This window comes from Canis lupus, chromosome 3 (genome assembly GCF_003254725.2).
Source record: "Canis lupus dingo isolate Sandy chromosome 3, ASM325472v2, whole genome shotgun sequence".
NCBI classification, from domain to species: Eukaryota; Metazoa; Chordata; class Mammalia; order Carnivora; family Canidae; genus Canis; species Canis lupus.
Window position 1 is genome coordinate 37,514,196 of NC_064245.1, and position 17,555 is coordinate 37,531,750.

At 42.9% G+C, this 17,555-nt stretch overlaps 1 long non-coding RNA gene across 1 annotated transcript in view; it reads left to right on the plus strand.

Annotated features, from left to right (window-relative positions):
• The first annotated feature begins 273 nt into the window (after nucleotides 1-273).
• Nucleotides 274-17,555, plus strand: part of LOC112653548 (uncharacterized) — a 33,630-nt gene continuing 16,348 nt past the window's right edge. Inside the window, exons 1-2 of the long non-coding RNA XR_003132266.3 lie at nucleotides 274-426; nucleotides 12,139-12,241. This is a non-coding gene — a long non-coding RNA (uncharacterized LOC112653548). The remainder of the gene's footprint in view (nucleotides 427-12,138; nucleotides 12,242-17,555) is intronic.

The following is a 17,555-nucleotide window of genomic DNA, read 5'->3' on the forward strand; positions in this document are numbered from 1 at the left end:
CTACCATCCTGAATAGTATTTCTACCGAAGAGAAATGCAATAGATATAATCCAAACTGCTGCCACCAGAGGAAAAATGCTTTAAATGTGTGTTGATAGATTCAAGGTTAGGACTTACTTGAATATTTTTGGAAGCACCTCTCCACATCCTTTCCACCCTGAAAAAACCCTAGTCTTTTGGTTCATGCCCATGATTGTTTTCTGCCACAGATAACTGTGATCCTGGGAGCCGTTGTGGCAGGTGCTTTGTGACATCGAATGAAGTCACTGGGCAACTACTGCTGACGGTATGCCAACGCCCATCAGCTCTAGACACTGAAGGATGGACAATGAAGTACTGTGAATAAGGAGAGGGCTGAGGGCCCTTGGAAAGAAACTGACTGTGATTTGGAATAATGGCTGGTGGTCCCCATCTGAAGGCTTTAAGGTAATAGTTACAATGACCCTTAGTCTTTCCCTCCTGCTGTGGACTAAATTTTTGTGTCTTCCCCCTTCCCTAGAATTCATATGTTGAAATCCTACCCCTCAATGTGATGGTCTTTGGAATTAGCACCTTAGGGAGGTGATTAGGTCATGCAAGTGGAGTCCATGAAGGGATTAGTAACCTTATAAGATGGAGCCAAGAGCCTCCTCTCTCTGTCTCCCTGTCTCTCTTGTGCCCTCTCTATCCACCCCACCATCACCATGTGAGGACACAGCAAGACAGCCATCTGAAAACCAAGAAAAGGGCTTTCATCAGATACTGGATCTGCTATGAACTTGAGCTTATATTTCCCAGCCTCCAGAACCATAAGAAATAAATGTTCGTTGTTAAGCTCCCCAGCTACAGTATCTTGTTAGCAGTCTAAAGGGATAAAAATACCTTCCAAGGCTTCCGGAAGTGACTTTGCCATTTTCAACTCATGGGATAGCCTTCAATAGTGTCACTCAAAGGTGCATATGGTAAAACAGTGGAAGTATTTATTCTTTTCCATTTGAACATTGAAATATTGGTGAAAAATTTTCTGGAAAAAGAGAAATAATCCCTGAGCGGGCCCCCATGAAGATAAGGAAGGAAGTAATTTGAGAGGTAAACCAGGACTCACCTCAGAGCACCCCTGAGGTGCTGCCCACATATACCAGAGGTGTAGACACAGAGTGCCAGTGTGTCTGGGCACCCTGCAAGACCATCACTCAGATCCAATTCATGGATTTCTCTTGGAAATGAGTTTCAATGACCCAGAGTGAAGAAGGAGTCCAGGGGCCAAGCCTATAGTGTGAACCATTGGATGAGAAGTTGGATGGTCTGATTGGAGAGCTCGCCTGAGAAAAGTATGGGAGCCTCCCCTTCTATGGCAAACTGAGTAGTAGGAGTCAATCAATCTGATCTATCCAACTAGAAAAGCTGCATAAAACATAAGAAATATCTGCTAAAAGACATCAGATTAGCAACAGGATTACAAAGAATGACAACATGTGGGGCCATTTTTAGTCCAGGAGTGACTACCAATTCCACAAGAATGGAAACATCAGAGTTTGGGACCCATCAAGAATAAAAGGACTAGTGGGAGTGAGATACTCTTTGCTTTGAGAGATCAAAGGATTGCCTTCTAGGAGAAGCAAGGAAATTAGCCTTTATAGGGACTAGAGCCTGGCTTCAGTCCTGAGAGTGGCCCAGGAGACCTCAATTCCTGAATTGTATGAAAGGGATCTTGACGGCCATGAACATGCCAGAAACAATCGGAAATTATCTGTAAAAAGACAATAACATTACCCCATCCTTCAAACTTTTTCTACAAAAAAAAGCTTTGCACATATAATATCTGACTCACAATAAAAGATAACCAAGCAGTCAAGAACACAAACCAACACAAATAAAAACTAGCAGAAACACTGAGCAATTGAAACAGGCCCACACAAGTTCCAGATTTTGAAGATACCATTCACAGATTCTTAATTAGCTATGTTTACTACTTTCAGGGAGATAAAAGACAAGATTAAGATTTTGGTGCATTTGAAGCTGTTTTTTATAGCATAAATGAAAGAAGCCAGATTCAAAGGTCTATATATTGTGTGACTCCATTCATATGACATTCTGCCAAAGGCAGAAAACACATCAGCAATTGCTTGGGTTGGGGATCAGGAAGTGGCTGACCTCAAAGGGGAACTTTTAGGGCTATGGAACTGTCTGCCTGGTACTGGGGTGGTGGATACAAGACTCTGCATTGATCAAAACTAGAACTATACATCACAGACTGCACTATACAGTATGCAAACTTTGAGCATGTGAAGGAGTTGGGGGGACCCCAGCATGGAATATAGACTGTGACCACAGACTCTGACCATATCACAAATGTATGATGTGGCCTCTGGGAAGGAGGTGGACAAAAGCAGCTGACCTAAGTAACTTGGGAAAATGGTGTTTTGACTGGAAACTGAAAGACTGCAAACATAAGCAACTATACTTAAACACTGCTCTAGTTTCTCACGAGATAGACAATTATGAAACTGCTTCACGTGTTTGCTGGGATTGAACAAACAGGTGGCCACATGGCGGATGGTGGGAGCCAGCGTCTCACTGCTGGAGAGAGAGGTAATAGATCACAGTGGCAGGGGGCAGGAATGAGTCCTTCCTCAGGGGCTGCCCCAGAACCTGAGACATCACTGTGATGTGAACACGGGCTTAGTTCAGTGTGCAGGGACAAGTGGAGAAATGACTAAAAGCATATGTGTGTAAATGAGCTGGGACAAACATGTTTCCTGGCTCTGTCTGCTGGGAGGGGCCAGGAGCAGCAGTACTCCAGGAGCATGGAGCATACCCCGCACCCGTTTCTTGGTTTCTAAATACCATATTCATGGGACACCTGGGTGGTTCAGCGGTTGAGTGTCTGCCTTTGGCTCAGGGCATGATTCCTGAGTCCCAGGATCAAGTCCGACATTGAGCTCCCCACGGGAAGCTTGCTTCTCCCTCTGCCTATGTCTCTGCCTCTTTCTCTGTGTTTCTCATGAAAAAATAAAATCTTTTAAAAATGTAAATAAATAAATAAATAAATAAATAAATAAATAAATAAATACCATATTCCAACAAAAGGAATCAGGGCTTCTAGGGAAATGGCTGATTCTAGGGTGTAGTAGCTGGAAGCAGCAGTGGCCTGGACTATGGCATCTCTGGTTCTGGGAAGCAAGCCAGGATGAGAGATGGAGGTACACATCCATCTGCTTCTCTCAGCCTGTGGCATGGAAGGCTGAAGAGAGCAGGTGGCTAGAGGAGAGTCAGCTACCCAAGAATGAGAACTCTCTTTGCCACCAGGATACAGAGGTGAATGTCCTTTACCACATTTCTATGAGTGAGGTTGTACATACATCCCCCACAGTAAGTGCTTAAGAGACAGTGGGTAGAAATACACATTTCTTAGTTGGTGGCCAAGAACTTTTCTCCTTTATTGCACACTTACTAGTATATATTACTATACTAACACTGAGTTTAATAGTTGTTGTGGATAGTACAGAAAAAGGATTTCTGTAATTAAAAAGGAATTCCATAAAATGTTAGTGTATGAGTCCATAAAGACAGCTGGGTTGATGATTTTGTTAATAAACAAGATGTTAAAGGGGGCCCTGGGTGATTCAGTCAGTTAAGCATCTGCCTTTGGCTCAGATTATGATCCCAGTGTCCTGGGATCCAGCCCCACATCAGGCTCTCTGCTTAGCAGGGAGTCTGTTTCTTTTATCCACGACCCCCAGCTCATGCTCACTCACTCTATCGCAAATGAATAAATAAATATCTTTAATAAACAAACAAACAAGAAATACCCCAGTTGTTGAAACAAACTTGTATTGAAAATCACCGGTGACATACTAGGGAAGCTACGCCCTTACTGGGAAGAGGTTGAGCCAAAACTTGAAGAAATGATGTCATGATTTAAAGTGAGACTATCTCTTCTCATAGGCTTTGACTAGGCTTTACCTGAAAGCTGTAAAAATCTGTTATTTAGATATATGTCTTAGTCCATTCAGGTTGCTCTAATGAAGCACCCCCAGTGGGGAGGCTTATAAACAACAAAAATTTATGTCTCCCAGTTCTGGAACCTGGAAGTCTGAGGTCAAGGTACCGGCATAGGCAAGTGAGGGCACTCTTCCAAGTTGTAGACTTCTCTATCCTCATGAGGTCGAAGGGGGAGGGGAGCCTTCTGGGGCCCCTTATGCAAGGGTGCTAATCCCATCATGGGGCTCTACTCTACTCTCGAAGTCCCCAGCTCCTAATATCATTATTTTGAGGATTAGGATTTTAGCATATGACTTTTGGCAAAGGCTGCAAAAATTCATGGACCATAGCGATACATTAATAAATGGTGTTAAAATCTCCAATAATAAGAAAAGTTAAGACCCCTTATTTGAAAAGAAAAATGCCTATGCTTTCTCCTGAGTTTCTCCAAAAGTAAGATCTCGAAGTAGTGATTGACATTTTTCTCATAATGAATCCTCTCAGGACATTGTACAGCCTATGGCAGGTACAATGGAAGAAAACAACATTCTTCACTCTAGGAGATTGATTATGAGTACAATCCTTCCTAGTTGAATGTTGTTCTCCTTTTGCTTCAGTTAATTAAAATAGAACTCAGTGGCACAGATACTGAGCTCTTAATTTTTTTTGAGACTTTATTTATTTATTTATGAGAGAAAAACAGCATGCGCACAAGAGCAGAGGGAGGGGCAGAGGGAGAAGCAGAGCCCCCGTTGAGCAGGGAGCCAGATGCGGGGCTCCATCCCAGGACCTGGAGACCATGACCTGAGTCGAAGGCGGATGCTTAACCGACTGAGCCACTCAAACGCCCCATTAATATTTTGAAATATAATGTTACTTGTGAAAAATAATTAGTGTAAGGTTGTGTATGTACTGTGCATATACTTCAAGTTCAAGTAATGGATTTCATTGTAGTTCTAAAGAAAAGTTAATGGCACAAAATATAGCATTATAACCATGATGATAGTGCCATTAAGTACTCTTCCCCCTTAAATTCTCTATACTTTTCTAACTAATACTCAAAATTGCTTCTGAGAGAGAGTGGCAGAGAGAGAGAGAAAGAGAAAGTGTGTGCTGATTAGTCATAGTTGAAGAGAGAACCTGAGCTGAAATGTAGGCCTGAGATGTGGGGTCTGAATCCATTTGGAGAGGGTATATGCCTCCAGTATACTGTGTGAGTGCTCAGTTGAGAGACCTCCTTGTCCTCTGGAAAAGTATGGAGGGATACAGCAGATGGAGGCCAGGGATGGACCCCAGGACCAGGATTTGCCAGTAAGGAGCCAGGTGAGCTTGTTCCCCACCTCCACCCCCAGGCCTGGCAGTCAGGAGCCAGTCCCTTCATTTTCCTCTGGGGTTTTGGACAAACCACCCAACAGTTGGATAGAGGCTCTTCACCTGGGGACAGCAGTGATAATATCATCTGTCTGCCTCTGTCCCTGGGGTGTGGGAGAGACAGGAGGAGACAGGGCCAGAGAGATGCTTTGTGATCAGGGACCAGCCGAGGTCTGGGGACTCCTCATTCACAATACTCTCAGGAGCTCCATGGCTAAGCATGCTGGTAGAAGCTCAACTCTGGCCCTGCCCACCCCAGTGGTCCCTGGTGAATTGTGGCTCTCTGGTCCTCTATAACCAGGTGCCCTTACCTCTCTATTCCTCCATGCAGGCCCCTGAGGTTTCTCTGGGTCTGGCCAAAGCTCATGCTGTAAAACTTCAACTCAGATCCGTCCCATCGAAGCCAGCGACTTTATCCACATATGCTGGCATCAGGGAGATTTTGACAAGATAGGACCAGAGCTGCCCTGATGTCCCCTTCCCCCATCTCCTCATCAGCCTTCGAGAACCTGAAGCCAGCCACACTAGTCTGCACAGACCATCAGGGCACCTAATTGATCAAAAGTTTGCAAGAAGCAGCCATTAGGGTTTGAGATGTTCCTCCTCCTGGATCATCTTCAGAAAGCTACGAGAGCTTGGCCTCCCCAGGACCAGGAATATACCTGTGGATAGCCCTAGATTCAATCCCAGCCTCACCGGCCACACCCTGTGGCCCTTTCCTGCTCTAGGATGGCCTCCCAAAGAAAAAGAAAAGGTTGGGAGAAACAGCTATTCATCAGCTCACCAGGTCCAGCATGAAGGGCAAAGGGTAGTTAGTGGTCCTCAGGGGTCAGATCCGGCAGGTGTGCTGCTGAGTCATCCTCCCCCTGCACTAGCTCTGAGCCCAGCTGCCAGGCCAGCTGGTGCTCCTGGGGGCCTTCTACACCTTCTGACCTCAGTACAGCACCCTGTTCATGAGTATGCAGTGCCCAGCTCCCCCTGGCACGCAGGCTCCCTGAGGACAGGACAGGGCTCCCCATACCCTGCCTCCTACCACCATCTGGGTTGGAGTCAAGGAAGTGGCCCATGAACATCTGCAGAGAGAGGGTGAAGGAGCCAGAGGTCAGGCCAGGGACAGAAGGAGTAGGCCTGGAGCAGGCTCATTTCAAGAGCACCATGCTGGGCAGAACTGAAAGTGCCACTGTTGGGAGGATGGAATTGTAGCACACGCAGAGCACTTGAGGGAGTGCCCAGGGATGGGGGAGCACACCAGCAACTCTGGGGAGCACACCTCTGCCCCTAGCAGGGCAGAGATCCCGTGGAGAAGAGGTCACACTGCCTCCATAGCAAGCATGCAGCCACCAGTCTCTCCCCAGTCAGCTACTTTGTTAAGAAAAAGGAGCCTCAAGTGAAGGGTCTGGGTGGGGATGCCAGATTTAGAAAGAAGAAATAAAGTATGGGCGCACGGTTAAATCTGAATTTCCAATAAACATCGAACACAATTTTTAGTTTAAATATGTCGTGTACAATATTTGGGACATACTAAAACATTTTCCATCGAATTTCTGCTCAAATTTAACTGGTGTCTGTCTATTCAGGCTGTTCTAACAGAACACCACAGCCTGGGTGGCTTATAAACAACAGACACCCATTTCTCACAGCTCCGGAGGCTGGGAAGTCCTACGATCAAGCACCAGCAGAGTCCGTGTGCGGTGGGAGCCCACTTCCTGGTTCAGAGACAGCGGTTTTCTTGCTGTGTTTTCTCGTGGCAGAAGAGGCCTGCTGGCTCTCTGGGGTCTTTTATGAGAGCACTAATCCCATTCACGAGTGCTCCCTCATAACCTAACCATCTCTCAAAGGCCTCATCTCCTAATACCATCCCATTGGGGACTGGGATTTAACATATGAATTTTGGGAGGACATAAGCATTCAGGCTATAAACAGTGGGCATCCAGTATTTTCTCTAGAGACCCTAATTTGGGTGACTCCGGAGGAACAGGTGTCCTCCACAGCTATGTGCAGAGGTAGAAGTAAGGCACTCCCCACTTCTGGTGACATTAAACTATTAGGAAACTGCATCCCCTGAATTCATGACCTAGTGTCCTCAAATCTGACTTGTCCGAGCAGCGGGCCTTCTCTTGAATGGGGAAGCAAAGCAGGGGAAAAGGAAGGGGATGTGGAATCTGCTCTGGCAGACCTGCTGGCAGAGGGGGTTTTGTGGGGCTGAGCAGCCCAGGACTCATTTGCTGAGGGGTCCAGTGGTTCTGTGCTCCAGGGGGACCGTCTACCACTCCAACTCTCCGACCCTCATAACCCTGGAACACGGAGGCTACTCCCCTCTGGCTGTGGGAAACGATTTACTTAGGTCTGAAAAATGGGTCGATGGTCAGAACAGCACTAACCTTTCTGGGCCCCAGGCCTCACAAGCAGCATCTAAGGAAAGTCCCTGGAGCCCCCCTGCACTGAGAGCCAGGAGCAGGCAGGGAGGAAGCCAGCCCTCACACCTGCCCCAGGTGTGGAAGTGGGTGTGAGATGAGCACATCTGACAAACCTGTCCACCCACCAAGAGAAAATGCTCCACAGTGGGACTGGGGCAGGGCAGCGGCAAGCCTGGCTCTGAGGGAACAGGTGTACAGGAGTGTGTGAGCCTGTGTGTGCCTATGCGTGTCTATTCATGTGTATCTGTATGTCTGTGTGCATCCGTCCTGGGTGTGTCTGTGGTGGCTTTGTGCATGTGTTGAGTGTCTGTAGGTATGTGTATCTGTCTTTCTTCTGCGGGGGGTGTCGGTGAGTACCTGTGAATGTCTGTTAGTCTGTGTATGTGTCTGTCCGTGTGTCCCTGTGTCTCTGTGCCTGGCAGTGCGTCTCCATGTGTGAAGGTGTCTGTGGGTTTCCCAGGGTATGCATGTCTGTACTCAGGTGTGGGGGAACATTTCTTTCTTCAGAGCCCACCGGCCTCTCTGCCAGGGAGAGGCCAAGGGGGAAAGTGGGCCATCTTCATGGGTCTCCAAGGTGCAGGCTGAAACTCTCATGAGATACCCTCTTTCTAGAAAACATCTTGTTGCGGGGGGAGGGGATGTCCTTCTGGTCTTGAGGCACCTGGTGCCTCTCCTCGCAGCTGCCTGGAGCCACAGCAGGCAGCAGCAGGCAGTGTGGGAAGGTTGGAGGTGAGTTGCTCTTAGCTCCGGCTCAGACAGCAAGATGGGCCAAGACTGCTGTTGGCCATGCTGAGCAGAGCTGCAGTCTGGCTTGTCTGGAATCCCCGGGAAAACAAAACAAAACAAAACAAAAAAAAAAACAGGAAATTCCCAAGTGGCTCCTGAAAATGACTTGTATCTAGTAGGGTAAAAGTGGATAGTCTTTAGGAAAAACAAGATTCTTAACTCACACTTTCTTCCCAGGCTCATTTTTTCCCCAAAGAGATGTTTTTTACAAATTGTGAATGGATTTTTTTAAAAAAGATCTTATTTATTTATTCATGAGAGAGGCAGAGACACAGGCAGAGGGAGAGGCACAGGGAGCCTGATGTGGGACTCGATTCCAGGACCCCAGATCACACCCTGAGCCAAAGGCAGATGCTCAACCACTGAGCCACTCAGATGCCCCTTGTGAATGGATTTTTAACACATATAATAAAAGGACATGGAAAGCAGGCTTAAAGGGGATGGAATCCATATTTAGTTAAAGAAAATGTGATGCACGAAATAGGGTGCACACACCCACACCCTGTGGCCATGGCTGCTGCCTGCAATGTGCCATGTGTCTTCCGGATGCCCAGGCATATGTGAGCGTATGTGGGGATACTTACACTAGCATTTTCCCCACATGTGGAGCTCACTGAGCACGTAGCAAAACATCTTAATCCACGGAATCCTGCTTTCCAGTGGCAGACACATGCCATTGTGTGAATGGATGAAGCTGTTCTTAAACTGTGCCATGTTTGGTGAGCTTTAGGTGTTTCCTGACTTTTGTCACACCTTCATCCTTTGTTTTCACTTGATTGTGAGTACATTTTCAGGATTAAATCCCACAGATGGAGTCACTGAGTCATGTGTATATGAACACACGTTGAGTGACGCTGCTAATCCAGACGGAATGGAGGTGGGTAGAGCCAAGAGTGGCTTGGCTGGACGCAAACCACATGGCCACCAACTTCAGCCCCAGTGGGGGACAGAGGAGCAGGGCAAGTATGCCCTGAAGAGGTGACCAATGCTGCCCACACCCAACACCGCCTGACGGGACAGAGGGAGAGAGGGGAGACACTCAGCATCCGGATGAGGTACTGTGGATTCTCACCAGGTTCTCATTAGGATCAGGCTAAAAGGACCATTAGGGGCACCAAGTCCTGTGGACCCTCTGGCTCAAGGAGCAGGATGTAGCTGATGACGACAAGCTGCTCCAGGAATAGGAATAAGAAGTTGTATTTCTCTGTACTTAAGAGAAGGGCAGAGCAAATGTGCAGCCCACTCAAGAGTGATTCCTCAATTTTTGCCCCATTCTCCTTGAGTTCCAGTTCATCCCTCCCAAGCTGGCCCCATAACCACATCGGTCTTCTTCTTCTTTTTTTTTTTACCACGTCCGTCTTCTGTGTCTCACATTTCATACCCTGCCTGTGCCAAGCTACCCAGGACAGGGGGCTACCATGGGTGGGATTCCTCAGCTACCAGAGGTCTGAGACCCACCTGCAAACTCAGAAGGTAGCTGAGGCCTCCAGCCAGGACCCAATCCTCTGCTGCCTTGTTGGCCTGTGGGTGAGTGTTTCCCAATGTTTCGGGACCGGCTCCACCCCCATACTCACTACTGAGTGTATGCTGCTGGTATAGACCAAACCTGACCAACCATGAGTCCAACACACTGTGCCAGAAGAGGGACTCTGTCCTGAGACTCAGGGGGTCAGGCCCCAAGTGGATAACCAGATGCCTGGTCTGGGCCCCTCTGCCCTGGGTTCTGTCTTCATCCTGGTGCAGCCCAGAGGCTGCTTACACAGAACACAATGACAGCTCTTGAACTTCACACAGAAGCAGCTGTGTCCCACCCAGAAACTTCCTCCCACAGTACATGAGTTTCTGTTGTACATTCAAAGAGTGAGGGAGTCATTAAGATGAATAATCTGCTCTGTTAAAATTTGGATACAATCACACGAGTATGTTCTTTGCCCATGATGAAATCAAACTAGAAATCAATACCAAAAAACAAAAAACACAACAGGAAAATCTATAAATACTGAAAATTAAATGGTATACTTCTAAATAATCCATGCATTGGGGCAGCCCCGGTGGCGCAGCGGATTGGCACCGCCTGCAGCCTGAGGTGTGATCCTGGAGACCTGGGATCGAGTCCCACATCGGGCTCCCTGTGTGGAGCCTGCTTCTCCCTCTGCCTGTGTCTCTGCCTCTCTCTCTGTGTGTCTATGACTAAATAAATAAAATCTTTAAATAAATAAATAAATAAATAAATAAATAAATAAATAAATAAATAATCCATGCATCAAAGAGGAAATCTCAAAGGAATTTTTAAAATACACAGAACTGAATAAAAATTGTGATGGTTAATTTTATCTATCAACTTGAATAGGCTAAGAGTTGCCCACGTATCTGGTTAAACATTATCTCTGGGTGTGTCTATGAGAGTGTCCTTGGAAGCAATTAGCATTTGATGTGATGGACTCAATAAAGCAGAAGGCCTCCCTAACATGGGTGGGCACCATCCGATTCAACGAGGGCCTGTATAGCACAAAAAGGCAGAGGAAGGTTGAACTCACTCTCTGCTTGACTGCTGGAGCTATAATGTTAATCTTCTGCCCTTGTTGGTTCCTGGCTCTCAGGCCTTCCAAGTTAAACTAGAATTTTTAAAAAATTATTTTATTTATTTATTTCATACATACACAGAGAGCACAAGCAAGTGGAGTGGCATAGGGAGAGAGAGAAGCAGGCTCTCCCTGAACAGAGAGCCCGACATGGGACTTGATCCTGGGGGGGGGGGGGGGTCCTGGGATCATGATCTGAGCTGAAGGCAGATGCTTAACCAACAAAGCCATCAGGTGCCCCTAAACAGGAATCTATAGCATTGGCTCTCAGATTTCAGACCTTCCAACTGCACCTCTGACTGTCCTGAGTCTCCCAACTTGCAGATGACAGATCATGGGACTTCCCAGCTTCTGTAATCACCTGAATCAATACCATATACAAAATCTTTTTATACATATATGGAGATGATAGATATAGATAGATAGATGATAGATAGATAGATGATAGATTAGATAGATTAGATAGAGAGATATAGATAGATAAATGATATAGATGATAGAGAATATCGAGATACAGAGATATATATGATCTGCCCATGATCTACCTTTAGTTAGATGATATAGTATATAGATACCCTATTGGTTTTGTTTCTCTGGAGAGCCCTGACTAAGAAAGAAAGAAAGAAAGAAAGAAAGAAAGAAAGAAAGAAAGAAAGAAAGAAAGAAAGAAAGAAAGAAAAGAAAGAAAGAAAAGAAAGAAAACAAGCAAGCAGCATATGTAAAGAAGCAAGACGTAGCTAAAGCAATGTTGAGAGGGAAATTTATTGCACGAAAATCTTATATTAGAAGAGGTAAAGGACTTCCAGCATGACAACATGAGGAGTTCTGTAGACTTGCTCCTCAGTGAAACTGCTGAAAAGCATAAAAAACAACTATTTAGTGTCAGGTAGTGGTCCCAAGGATATACAGCAAGTGAAAAAACAAGTATTCAAGAAAATCTACTATAATTCACTAAGGACAGTGGGAGTTTGTAGTATTTGAATCAAAACCTGTTTCATCCCTTTTCCCTCTTAACTCAGGAAGACAGAATCTCCATTCCAGTTGGGTGCAGCCAAGAACACATTGCTTTTTCTCCCTGGGGCTCACAGCTGGAGACCTACAGAATCTTCCCAGGAAGGACAGGTCAGCACTTCTTATCCTACCTCCAGCTGCCTTAAGCTAAGTTTTAGGTGACTATGGCTGAGAGGTGGGAGAGACCTTCTGCACAGCCACCACTTATGGGTAAATTTTCCACTTTAGACAGGGTACCACTGAGAATATAGGGACACCAAATACCTCTTCCCCCCACCCCCTTGTAAGGCAGTGATTCCGTACTAGGAAAGGTAAACAGAAACACAGAGGCCCCTGCCCAAACCCATCTACCAGGCGCCCACGTCCCAAAATGTGGATAGCACCTGAAGAAAAGTACATCATTCCCCATCCTACCTCGATAGCTAAGACTCTGCTTTGCCTGGGGGGAAAGCAGAGAACTTGAGAAAGAAACCCCAGGAGGAGTCCGTCTGGTATGAAAATAAACATTGACCCCCCTCCACAACCACTCTTTGAAAGGAGCCATAATTTGATTGGATTAGTCTATAGAGTAATTCTTGAGAACAATATAGCAATTAGCCAGCATCTAGTGGAACATAATAACTGGGTGTTGTCAGAGAAAGAGACAGTCAGAGAGAGCGCTGCCAAACCCATGGTCATTACATAGTGACTTTGGGCATACCCAAGGCTGTCCCCCACTCTGTTAGAGCAATATCAAAGGCTTAACACTATAGGGGGGAATAAATTCTACAAAAATAATCCAACCATTCACTAAACAAATAAGCATTCAAATAATAATAGCAAGCCTTTTAGATTCGAAGATAAAGCTAGATTGAAAGTAAATAGATAGGGGTGCCCGGGTGGCTCAGCAGTTGAGCATCTACCTTCAGCTCAGGCTGTGATTCTGGGATCCTGGGATCAAGTTCCCTATCTGGCTCCCCGCAGGGAGCCTGCTTCTCCCTCTGCCTAAGTTTCTGCCTCTCTCTGTGTGTCTTTCATGAATAAAGAAATAAAATCTTTTTTAAATGTTTTTTTTTTTTTAAAGAAAGTAAATGGATTTAAAAAAATCACATAAAGAGCAACTTCAGGAAAATTGGTATGGCTAGCTTAATATCAGGCAAGCTATACTTCAAAACAAAAAAACTGTTGTGAGAGATAAAGAGAGCCTCAGTACAGGTCAGATCACATTTACCTTCTGCCAAGGGACACAGACACTCATCTGGGATCCCAATTTTTGCCAAGAGAACACCTCGAGATTGCCTGGTCTGGAAGCCAGCAGAGTGTACAGTTGTCATCCCAAAGGATTGTATTTATTTGCATGTCTTAAAAGCTGCTGCCTGAACGTCTAGCTTTCAATCAGCCAAAAGCAAGGTGCTGAGATCCCTCCTTCTGGAACACTCACAGATCTTGGCACACCCTCAATAACTTAGTAATTCCTAACAAACTAAGAATAAGTCAGGCTGATTAGACAGTCACAGAAGTTCAAGAGACAACTAAGAACCAGGGCAAAGTTAAACAGTAAGTTTCATCTCCTACACAAGGCTACTCCTTCAAGCCCAGGATAGGTAGTTGTTTCAGCCACGGTGTAAAAAAACAACACAGAGAATTAAGCAAAATAAAGAAACAGGAGAATACCTTTCAAACAAAAGAACAAGATAAAACCTCAGAGAAAAACCTTAATGAAATGCAGATAAGTAATTTATCTTATAAGATTTCAACGTAATGGTTATAAAGATGCTTGTTGAACTAAGGAGAATAGATGAACACAGTGAGAACTTCAATAAACAGAAAATATAAGAAGTATCAAACAGAAGTTACAGAGCTGAACAATACAATAATTGAACTGAAAAGCAGAGGGGTTCAATAACAGTCTAGATGAAGCAGAAAAATGGATCAGCAAGTTGCAATACAGAGGAACTCACCCAATAAGAATGGAAAAAGAAAAGGAAGGAGAAAAAGAAAAAAATTAAGCAAAGAATGCTTATAGGACTGATAGGACAAAGTAAGTCACATAACATTCACAGTCTGAAAAGAAGAAAAGGGAAAAGGGGCAGAAAACTTTTTGAAGAAATAATGCCCAAAAACTTCCCTGACCTGGGGAAAGAAACAGACGCCAAGATCCAGAAAGCCCAATGAGTTCCAAATAAGATAAACACAAAACAACCCACCGCAATTATAATAAAAATATCAAAAGCAAAAAAAACCTTAAAAGCAGCAAGAAAAAAGCAACTTGTTACTTGTGAGACCACCACCCCCAACCCATACAACTAGCAAATTCCTCAGAAGAAACTTTGCAGTGCTCTTCCAACCAAGAATATTCTACCGAGCAAGGCTATCATTCAAAATTAAAGGAGGAATAGGGTTTTCCAAACAAGCAAAAACTTACAAGAAATGTTAAAGGGACATATTTAAGTTGAAAAGAAAAGGCACTTATTAGTAACAAGAAAACATGAACATAAAAATCTCACCATAAAAGATAAATATATAGTAAAGGGTTAATCACTTTTAAAACTAGTATGAAGATTAAAAGACAAAAGTAGTAAAAATAACTACAATAGTTAGTTAAGGGATATACAAAGTAAAAAAATATATAAAATGTAACATCAAAAACATAGATAAATAGATTGAAAGGTAAGAGAGAGAGAGAGAGACCTAGGTCTATATTTATATTGCACATACAGACATCCTATTATCTGCTTCTCTGGAGAACTAATATAGTAACAAAGGGAGATATATCCCAAGAATGAAAGGTGTTTTAACATCTGAATATCAATTAATGTAATATACCATGTCAATAGAATAAAGGACAAAAAACATGTGATCATCTCAATAGAAACAGAAAAAAATTTCACAATATCCAATGCACTTTCATGATTAAAAATACTCAACAAACCAGAAATAGAAGAGATCTTCCTCGATCTAATTAAAGATGTCTACAAAAACCCCACAGCTAATATCATATTTAATGGTGAAAGACTTGATGTTTTTCTCCTGTGATCAAAAACAATACAAGGATGTCTGCTTTCACTACTTCTACTTGACATTATACTGGAGGTTCTAGCTAGGAAATTAGGCAACAAAAAAATAAAAGCATTGAGGTTGGAAAAGAAGTAAAATTATCCAATTTGCATATGACATGATTTTGTGTATTGACAATTCTAATGATCCAGTATAAATCTATTAGAACTTATGAGTTCAGCAAGGTTGCAAGGCACAAGATCAATACACAAAAATCAACTGTATTTCTTCCACACATTAGCAACAAACAATCTGAAAATGAAACTAAGAAAACAATTCCATCTACAACAGAATCAGAAAGAATTAAAAACTCAGCAATGAATTTATCAAAAGAAGTACAAAACCTATACTCCAAAAATTATAAAGTATTGTTAAAAGAAATGAAAATGATTTAAATAAATGGGAAAACATCCTATGTTCATGGATTAGAAAACACTATTGCTAAAATGGCAATATTCCCAAAATTAATCCATAGATTCAATACAACTTCTATCAAAATCTCAGCTGACTTCTTTGCAGAAGTTAACAATCTGATCCTAAAACTACAGTAATTCAGTGTGATACTGATCAAAGGATAGGCATATAGATCAATGAAATAGAACTAGATTCAGAAATAAACCCTTACATTTATGATAGATTGCGACAGTAGTACCAAGACAACTCCAAAGGGAAAAGAACAGCCTTTTCTACAAATAATGCTGGGACAACTAGATATATCTTCATGCAAAAGAATGAGGGGGGACCCATTCTTCATATCATACACAAAACTTAACTCAAAATGAATCACAGAACTAAATCAAATACCTAAGACTATAAAACCTTTACAAGGAAGTAGGAATAAATTTTCTGTACGATGGGGTAGGGTAGATATGACAGCAAAAGCAAAAGCAACAAGAGAAAAAAACAGGTAAATCAAACTTCACCAAAATTAAATACTTTGTGTTTCAAAGAACACCAACAAGAAAGTCAGAATACGATCCACAGAATAGGAGGGGGGAAATTGCAAATCATATACTGATAAGGTATGTATAGTTAGAATACATAAAAAACCATGACAGCTTAATAACAAAAAGACAGATATCCTCATTAAAAATGGGCAAAGAACGTGAATAGATATTTCACCAAAGAAAATATGCAGATAGCCAATAAGCACATGAAAAGATATTCAACATCATTAACCATCAGGGAAATACAAATCAAATCTGCAATGAGATGCCACTTCACATTCACGAGAGCTAGGATTAAAAAGCCAAATCAAGTGTTGGCAAAGATGTGCTGCTGGCAGAAGTGTAAAATGATGTCACCACTTTGGAAAATAATCTGGCAGGTTTTAAAACGCTTAAACAGAGATCCCTTATGGCCCAACAATTCTACTCCTGCGTCTATCCCCAAGAAATGAAAATATATGTCCACACAAAAACTTGTACACTGATGTTCATAACAATGTTATTCATAATAGGCAAAAAAAAAAAAAAAGTGGAAAAAACTAACTGTCCATTGATTGAAGAATATGTAAATAAAATTTTAAAAAAAGAATATGTAAATAAATGTGGTATGTCCATACAATGGAATATTATTTTCTAACAAAAATCAAGTACTGATACAGGATACAACATGAACGAATTTTATATTATTATACTAAGTGGAAGAAACCAGTTACAAAGGACCTCATATTGTATGATTCTATTTATATGAAATTCAAGAATAAGCAAATCTAAAAAGATTAGCCATTTTCTTTAAGCTGGGGTATGGGAAGAACGGTGTGACTGCTCATTGGTATAGTATTTCTTTTTTGGGTTTCATTTTTCATAAAATGAAAATGTTAATTTTATGAACATTTGATAGTTACACAGTTCAGTGAATATACTAAAAGCATTGAATTGTACACTTTAAATGTATGAATTGGGGATGCCTGGGTGGCTCAGCTGTTGAGCATCTGCCTTTGGCTCAGGGCATGATCCCAGGGTCCTGGGATCAAGTCCCACATCAGGCTCCCTGCATGGAGCCTGTTTCTCCCTCTGCCTGTGTCTCTGCCTCTCTCTCTCTCTCTCTCTCTCTCTCTGTGTCTCTCATTAATAAATAAATAAAATCTTTAAAAAATAAAAATAAATAAATGTATGAATTGTATGGGCCTGTGAATGATGTATCAATAATCAGTAAAATTGCTGTATTTAAGGTCAATGAATTAAAATAAAGGAACAATTAAAAAAACCAATGAGACAAAAAGCTGGTTAGTCAAAACAACCAATAACATTGATAAGACACTAGCACATATAGTTTTATAAAAACTGCCAAACTGCTTTCCAGAGTGGCTGTATATTTTACATTCCCACCTCTAGGATCCTTCAATATATCTAGGCAGGAACAAAAAATAACACAATCTCCATAT